Below are 9374 nucleotides of genomic sequence, written 5' to 3'. Positions count from 1 at the left end.
AAGAGGCTCTCCCTTCTCCCACCGCGGCGAGGATCATCGGCCCAGTTACGTCCTTCTTCCAGTAACCTTGCTACCTCCCGTCGACTTTTCCACCGCCTTCTTTGCCCGTTCTTTTTCGCGGTCCGCGAGCGCTACTCGCGGTAGTGCTCGGGCCGATAGGCAAAAATCGTGGCAGCCTGAAAAAAGGAGCTGCCGCTGCTGCATCGCAGCGAGGGTGGGAGAGAACAAGAGCAATACAACGGAGAGAGCCTGGTGAAAAAAAGACCGAGAGACCGGGGAACACAGAAAAAGCAGAAAGAACGAACGAAGCACAACGGCCGGAGTGGCGCGCGGGAGAGGAGAGAGCTGGAACGAGAGAGATAGAGAGGAAATGCTACAGAGACACACGCTGCAAACAATGGCAGCGCGTGCACGGAGAGTTTCTTTCTCTTCTCTGTACGTCTCTCTGCCTTCATTCCTCTCTCTCTTTCTCTCTCTCTCTCTCGTTCGTATGCACGTGCACGGAACCCTCTGTCCTTCTTTCTTCCTCGTCCCACACGCAACAGTAATATGTATCTACGGTTGTGGACGTACAGCAGCCCGAACGCTCTGATACGAGAAAGAGAGAACTGCGCGGATGGGAAAAGGAGAGTGAACCAGAGAGAGATAACTAGAGAGACTGCAAGGGTGTATGTGCGCCAAGAGAGAGAGGGAGAGAAACGACGCTCGGCGTTGCGGAGGAGTGAAGAAGAGGTGAGAGGAGGACAGAGCAAGACAACGACAAGAGAGAGGAAGGGCGGAACAGGTTCCTGGCGCGTTGGGTTGGGTTGCCGGAGGGTGCGGGGATCCGAGAGCTGGAACGAACGAGGGCCAGAGGGGCAGGCAGGGGGAGAGAACTGGAATCCTGAGTAGCAACGGCGTAGCCGCGAACCAACGAACCTGGGCTCAACCTTAAAGCGATGGATCACTTCTCTCTGCCGGTCATCGAACACCTCGCAGCTGAGGTTTTGGTACCAAACGTTACCTGGAGAACGCTTTCCGAACAGAATTCTCAATGCACACATAAGTCCTGTATGGGTACATCGACTCTGGGTTTTAGAAACCAAAGATGATTTGACTTAGAATACGATGCGAATTATTTTTAATAGAAGGACGAAGTATCCTGAACACCGTGCCTCGTACATACAAGAAACGTTCTATGAATTTTTCTTCAAACTTCAGTATTTAACGATTTAAATATCACTAATCGAAGTAGTTTCTCCTTATTGAGATAGCAAACTTTTGCGCCAAAATTTCGTTTTTCCTCAAATACTTCTAATCCGTCAGACCTACGGGAATTGCACGAGATCCTTTTTGTAGCTGGCAACTGAAGCTACAACTTTTGTCTGAAACATTTTTCGCTAGCGGCAACAGGTAAACAGTTATTTGTAATGAACGAGAATTTTGAAAAATCTGAGAGGAATCTCGGAAAATTAAAAATATTTTCTTCTCAAAATTTTGAAAAATGCTTCAGATAAAAGTTGTAGGTATTGCTATTACCTAGAAGAAAGGTCGTATACAATTCTTATCTATATCGAATACTTCAGGAGTAATTGATTATTTATTTCGTTCGTCGCCAATTATTCCATAACGAATGGAGTTGGAAGGAAATTCCATAGAACCTTGTTTGTATCTTACAACTACAGTTACATAAAATCAAAGAACGTACAGAACGTTTCTATTACATTAATTTCTTATAAAATTGTACTCGAATCTTCATTGACTGCATCGAATGCATTTATCAAACTTTAAATTCTTGTCATAATCTTGACACCACACTCACATTTCGAATACTTTCGTATCCGCACACGGCGTTCAGTGGATTCTTCAATGGGGGTTCAGTTATCCAGGGATTTTTTGTCGGATACGCAATTGGCGTAGAAACGTTGGTCTCCGGGGAATCGTCTCCCCCGAGAATCCTGTTCTTTCTCCACGGCAAAGAGTTGGAAGGATGCAACGTGCATGGCCGATGCCTTCGAAGCGTCGACACTGGCTCCGGGACCTGGCACCGCGATGACGTAGCTGTTTATACAAATGACCGCTTCCTGCGCGTAGTGGAAAGTGATACCGCGAAACTTCTTGATTGCGTTCGGCTCGAGTAAGGACAGGAGAGGATTCTTGGACTAATCGATCAAAACGGTGAAGCAAGTTCGATTGAATCTGGTAATTCCTTTCTTGCCGCAGCAGTACACTCCGAGATAAACAGAGAATCCGGTCGAGGGAGATGCTACTTCGGGGAGAAACCTGTTTGCTAATCTGCGAACTAACAACAAACGGCCCCGCTTTTGAAGTTTCGCGAGTTCCGTGATCGATCGATTTTTCCCGATAGTTTCCCGATAGCACGGCCTATACAAGCTCCCCGAGGATTTATCCCTGGTCGAATTATTCGTCTGGCCGTCCCCCACTGGCTCGCGAATACTTGCGCGAGTAAGTAGGTAGCAAGTATTTCGATAACAGAGCGTATACAGAGAGAAGTTCGCGAGGGGGACTCGCTTAGCGATCCAACCGATCGACGCTTGTGGCCGCGTACGCGAATTCACCTGAACAACTCGCACTGGTGTACGTACACCGTGCGCTTTCATTTTATTTTCCATCATTCAGAAAATTGAAAGTCCCGCAAAAGTGCGCTTAAGATGAAATCGCCACTCTTTCTAGACGTCTACGGTTATCATCTAGGTCTCTAAAATTATCAACGATCAGGGCTGATCGCCCACTCGACGATACTGTTGATTCCACCCCCATTCTCCACTCGGCCGAGGAAAAGTTCCGCGCGCGATAAAGTCCGCTGATCCGATTAACACGTAATTGGTTAAGTTTCGACACTGCGAGCTTCCACCAGAAATTAGTGGTAACTTCACGAGGTCCCATCAACATTCCCCGTGTGTGACGCTGGCATACGTGCGAGATCTATCAGGTATGAAAGTAAAAAGTACGATGTTCCAACGACACTTAGTATCCTTAAAAAACTTAAGCTTGTAATGAATACGCATAGTGGACCGAATGTTCGTCAAATGATCATTGCGTATCGTTATTTACCTGTTAGCTGATAACGATTCGAGAAGGCACGTGACAGATGGGACCGGCCGTCGCGAAATGTCCTCTAATGGCGATGATACCAGCAGCGGCAAAGATTAGACGGTTAACTGTAGAGGTATTGGTTACGAAGATGATAATAAACGGCGTTATCACTTAACGCAACGGGCGCGCAGATAACGAACCAACGGGTTTCCCGCGTACATTTACGCGTACGTATCGCGCGCAAGTGGCCAGCACTGCGAACCACGTGACTCGATAGCGCGTCGCGTTACAGTAAAAAGCATATCGTCGTCCGGTAATAATTAATGCTGCTGCAGCTCGTGCCGCTCTCATTCAAATGCTAATACTTCGCCAGGTATTGTTTATTACGTTGATTTATAAGGCTGCGGAGGCGACACCCGTTATGCCGTGCAACACTTGGAAGATAACATGATTATACCTTTTTAATCTCGGATGACTACTCATTACTCACTTATTCAACGTTTAGATAAGATCATCTCTATAAGCCAGTTTTATTAGTTATGAACAGTGCACGTCGTGGTAGTAAGACACAGGTACTAGTCAACGAAAGGGTTGCAGCCCCTTGTCTTCCTATTGCGTAACTTGTTCCTTATTTTAAATAAATTAGAATCGGTAACTTTCGAATAAAGGGAGGCAAGCATCAATGGATATCAAATTTCAAGAAACTCTCAGACCGTTCGTTTCGTCCCCTTTTAATACGTTCCTTAAAGAAACCGAAGGAGAGTGAACGGCGTGCTCCCATCAGGATGAACACCGTCCCCGAGGACCCCTTTCATTCCTGACAACCCTACAGCTTACAACTAAATTAGCGCCTAATAGGAAACCGCCGAGCCTCTGGCACCCCTACCTCTATTATTCTCGAATACTGATAATTATTTTTGCCCGTCGTAGGAAAATTCCAAGTATGGGTAATACAAAGTGTAAGGTAATCATCGTTTGCGAGATGTGTTTGAAAAAATTTCAGAGTAAATCTGTTATGGAATCTGACACTGATCGGTAACGGAACAGTTGTCAGTACGAATGCAATTATTCCTTTACTGTACATAGAATACTTTGTGTTTATCCTGGTGTCTTCTATCAAACCAAGCCACGGGAGACAGGTTACAAAGCAGAGCGCGGGCCCTTTCTTTCTTTTTTTCTTTCCCGGTCGTGGACGGAATTCGCGTTCGGTGGTGTCGCAAAACGGTCCCCGGAGGGACGTTGTCCTCGCGCGTACACGTTTGCACGGGGCAAAGTCCCGTGGGAAAACGCGAGAGATCGGAATGCAGAGGAAAAGGGGGTTTTCCGTATAGCGCGTACGCGTACGTATTTACCTACGTACATGCTCCCACCACACCCTCGCCTCTTGTCTCCGCGTCGCGCGGAGGCCACCCCTTTCGGCTCGGTGGTGCGGCAAATCAGTCGTTCTTACGGGAACACGATGGTCGACGACGTTGAAAGCGGTGGTAGCTGTTAAAGAGGAGGGTCGCAGGGCCGTTGGTGCGGCGTAGGTGGGTGGTTAGGTGGATAGAAAGGGTGGCGATGGGTGGCGATGGAAGAGGCTAGGTGGGTGGTGGTCGTCCTAGCGGCGCGGTGAAGGCGGTGGACACGTGAGGGTGGGTGGGTTCGGTTGAGGGTGGTTTGATCGTATGGTACCACGATGTATTTAATCTGCAGGCCGCTATATGGTCTTGGTTATTCATGGTGGTCGGGTGATGGGGTTCTGGTGGGGGTATGGTGTACCGTCATGAAGGGTGGGGGCGAGATATTGATCAAAACCTACCCTGGCACCAACCTCTGCTCTGCCACCCCCTTCCCCTTTCTCTTGCCTCCGTCCAACCCCCCGCGGGACCCTTCTCTCTATTTCTCGCTGTCTCGCTCGCTTCTACCCCTTTTCTCTTTCTCTCACTCCCTTGGTCTCTACCCTCCCCTACTCACACCTTCCTTCCTACCTCACCCCCTCGCTAGATTCGACCGAGCGTAGCCAGTGATTCTCAATGCTGGTTTTGATGTTGCTAGAGGTTCTCTCTCTCGCCTATCAAGGGAATTATGTATTTGGATATTCTCGCTTTGGTTGGCCGCAAAGTATAATTATCATCTAAAGAGCATCTAATCGAGTCCTTTTACTGTTACTACATGGAAAATATCAGATACTTTCTAAGACTTTCGTATTCGACGAATAATTTATTAATATCATATTTCGTGGTTTTTCATTTCATAATAATTTTATTAATTAATAAAATTCCTATATGTAGATCGGTTGATCGTACAGGAAGGTTGATGCCTTGAAGAAAATATCTGTCTTTGACACATGTAATCACATTACAGAGTTCCAGCTACTAATAACTTCGACAAAGCAATGCGTGAGCGATGAAGCGACACGAAATTTCAACTGATTCCCTCGAACGGTTTCCGTTCGATGCCTCCGAAATGAATCTCACTATCGAAGCGCGCTAACAACGTGAATATGTATCTCGAAACGATCCCGTGTATACCTCGATTCGCGCACGGAAATCGGAGAGATTTCCTAGTTGATTGCTTTCTCTCGTTCGTTGCATGATATATTTTCAAGCAACAAGAAAAGTAGAGATAAAATAACTTACAGCATCATTTGAAATTCCTGTAAAAACTAAAATACACCTTTATTTTAATTATACATTAATTTTGATTACATCTACTTTGTTCACGATTCACGGTTTGGTCGCTGTACCGGAAATAAGATTCATAACGCGAGTCGTATCTATTACTTCTATGATCCCACGGTCGAAGGGGGAAAAAACGATGCGAAAACACGCGGGGTCGAAGATTCCTCACGAAAAGTTTGCTCAACTTCTTGGTTCCGATATTATTCTTAGCTACTTCGAAACTGGCTAAACTTTTTTACGACTGCCACCCTCGATGCGGTTTTTTCTAATTACGCATTCGATTTGAATTATGTTTGCTAGTTCAATCGATCAACTTTGAGAAATATACGGAGGAATCGACAACGTCGCGTGTTAATAATATCTCAGTGGGATTTATATGTACGACGGTTGAGCAACAATATAGACTGCGCGGTCTTTTTCTCTCGTGCCGCGGAATAATTCGAGATACGATCTGCAAAATTTATTTTCATTTTCTGCGTCGCAAAGGGACGATAATATTGGGTACCATTAGAACAGCGTTAAAAAATAGAACAAGATTTGTAAACGATCGCGATGATAGGCGATTAGTTTCAAATGACATTCTGTACATGCTACTCTTTATGTAATTTTCTTCATAATAGGGGAGATTAAGTGAAATCGCGCATATAATTTTCTGGCAAAGTAACATTCCGCGATTTACAAATTATTATCCATTCTACGCGACGGACTGTTTTGTTCGGAACAACTGTACCACTCTAAGTGATTACTACTCTAAGAAGCACCTTCGTCTGTGTACTGTATTAATTCTCCACAATCTCAAACGACATACAGTCAGAAGTGTCAAATGGTCGTTCTTTTTATTATAAAGCAGAAATATATTTTGATTTTTCAAAATACGAGGATGCTCGACTTGTTTTGATAAAAATATGAAACATCGCTTTAAACATATTGCTTATTGATCGAGCCCGTTGTCGACTCTTCTAATGATCCCTTTGGGGACAAAGAGAGAACGCTTGAGAACGTCGTCTCGAGGGGTGCAACATCATCGCGACATTTAATTATTTGGACTTCTGTGCCTCGCGTTTCATCGCTGCGGTACTCAGGTTTAGCTGTCGATCATATTGGATGGGCGTCGAGCTGGAAGCCGAGGTGCGTTTGATAAAAAAGTTGCGCCCACGCTCCTTTGTGCCCATCGCGTCGCAGTTTAAAAGTAGGATCATCGCGTTCGCCGCGGTGGCAGGAGGAAAAGGGGGACACTCAAGGACTTCCGATTTTATTGATTTTGTAATATTAAATTGCCGCTAACGTTACGAACGAAATGAGGTACGTAGAGGCAAGCACGTACACGGATTTCAATTAATTTGGCTTATCGAGTTTTCAATGGTGCTTCTGATTATGAAATATCACAAAGTAATAGGGAAGCCGAGGCGTGTTTGATTTTGAATATGAACCACGCGTCGGTATTCCATCTTCTTTCTTTTGTAGAGTGTAAACCCAAATGCGCAAATATTATTATATATTAATCCTGTATGCCGTGTGAATTCGAAACCACACCGGTTACGAGAAGTTATCTTTGTTTCTTCGTACAAACCACGTATCACAAGAGATACTGCCCGTAGGAACACTCGACGAAAAATGTCAAGTGTCCCTCGTCGGAGAACCGAATCTTTCGATGATTCGCGTACCCTTTGCATCGACCCACTCGATTACCGGCTCCCGCGCAGTCTATCACCCTTCTAATTAGCCTAGTTGTCGCGGGGTAACGCCTGGCTAAAACGACATCTTTCACAGTCACGGATTCTTTGAAGTATATCGATATTGGAAGGGACAACCGAGAGCTGTACGGGTGTGTACCGCTGCGGCTTTTAATTACGCGCCAATTAATTAACACACCCGCACCGTGCCGTTTCTTTTTTCAACCCCCGGACCTCTTCCTCTCTTTCTCCCTCTCAGTCGTTCCTTTTTTTTATTTAGTTGAACGTAGCCACGCGGAGCCATTAGAGGCTCTAACGCGACCAACCGTCTCACCCCTTTCACCATCGCTGGCGAGTTATCTCGTTAAGAAATTAACCGCGAATTAACGCTGTTTTACCGCATAATTAGATGACCTCTAAAGATTGCCCCTTAATTCTTCGCGACGAACCGTTTTCACCCTCGATAGTTCCCCACAAACAATATTTTGTATACTACTCTGCTTTTAAACAGCGAATTTGTTAGATGGAATAGGACAGAATGGAAGTGGATTACCTTACGACAAATTGAATATTTATAAAAAAAAATTTGCCTATTGTTATAAATTATTTTCGTTATCTACGAAGGAGTACCTATTGCTGTTTAAGATAGTTTCATTGAGTTCCGGTGGTCAAAGTACCATATAGAAACGGGCATTAAGAAGTAATCTTGGAATTGGTAACGAGATCCGAATCCGAAGTTCGAGGATCGGATTCGACGAGACCCGGTGGCACCGATGCGACGTCGCTAAGGAGAGAGTTAGGAGTAGATAGCTGCGGGTTAGATTGAGGCTGATTGGGTAACCGCTAAGTATATCGAGCTTAGAGTACCTACCTACTTCGGTACAAGGGCGCGATGCTTGTTTGCTCAATGACGCTGGGCTACCGAGGCGTTTACGAATCCACAGGTGACTGGGTTCGTTTCACTTCGTCTTCCGGTTGTCACCGTTTCGTTTCGCGGATTAATTGGGTTTTTGGTGAGCCATTTCGAGGATCTCTTTGAAAGGCAAGAGACAAATTTGCCGACGGAATTGAAAGTCGGATGGTGTCTCGATAGGAAGAGTCCTTCGGGGAAGGATTAATGGCTGCTCTTCCAACAATTACGTCGTCAGCCTCTTCGGATCCATTTAGCGACACAGTTGTCATCGGACTTTTACGCCGTGTACTTCAGATATTTCTAAACCAATCCCGCCGGGCCATGAGACAGGTTTTCGTGAACTCGATTCGAGAGCGGCTTTAGTCGGACGCGTGACAAATCCCGGGGAGCACGCGTAATACGCATGTCGAATACACATGAACCGCTTTTAAGGGGCTCGTATCCACGCCTCCAGTGTTCCGGTACAAGATTACTTATCGGCCGCGACAGGATACTCTACTTTAAAGAAGCCACTCTGCCCTACTCCCTGTCCCCGGGTCCTCGGGTCCCGCTTTCGATACGTTCAACAGCTCGTTCCGCGATTATCGCCCGTTCGTCCACCATCTCTAATCAATTCGTAACATCTTTGAAAAAAGACGACAGGATTCAGAACCATGTTTCTCTCCAGGAACAAATGTTAGATGCCTGAATATAGAGAGAATTTTACATCTCGTTGAATCACGTTTAATCTCGCGCTTTGTCGTAAATCTCGTTAGGTAGGAGACTGTAATGGGGTTGAAGCATTAGTTTTCCGCGGCCTTCGGTAAGCTTCATTGAACGGTGGTCATGATTAACTCGCGGTTGTACCTGTGTACGCCGGTTGCTCCAAGTGAGTTCTCAGCCTCCCGTTTCTCCGTCTCCTTTCTCTCTCCGCCGAGGCTCGGTGTCTTTGTTCGTCGCAGGCAACCGTGCCCCCTTGATCGTTTCCCTTTCTTCTTCGGACTCGTGGTGGCAACGAGCGAGAGTTGAGACCGAGAGGCGAGTCGAGGTACCCTCTCCGAAGAGCAAGAAAGAAACGAACGGTGAAGCAAACGCTCCTTCCTCTCCCTC

The sequence above is a fragment of the Ceratina calcarata genome, unplaced genomic scaffold (assembly GCF_001652005.2).
Source record: "Ceratina calcarata isolate Rehan_Ccalc_2016 unplaced genomic scaffold, ASM165200v1 scaffold514.2, whole genome shotgun sequence".
NCBI lineage: Eukaryota > Metazoa > Arthropoda > Insecta > Hymenoptera > Apidae > Ceratina > Ceratina calcarata.
Note: the sequence above shows the minus strand (reverse complement) of the source record.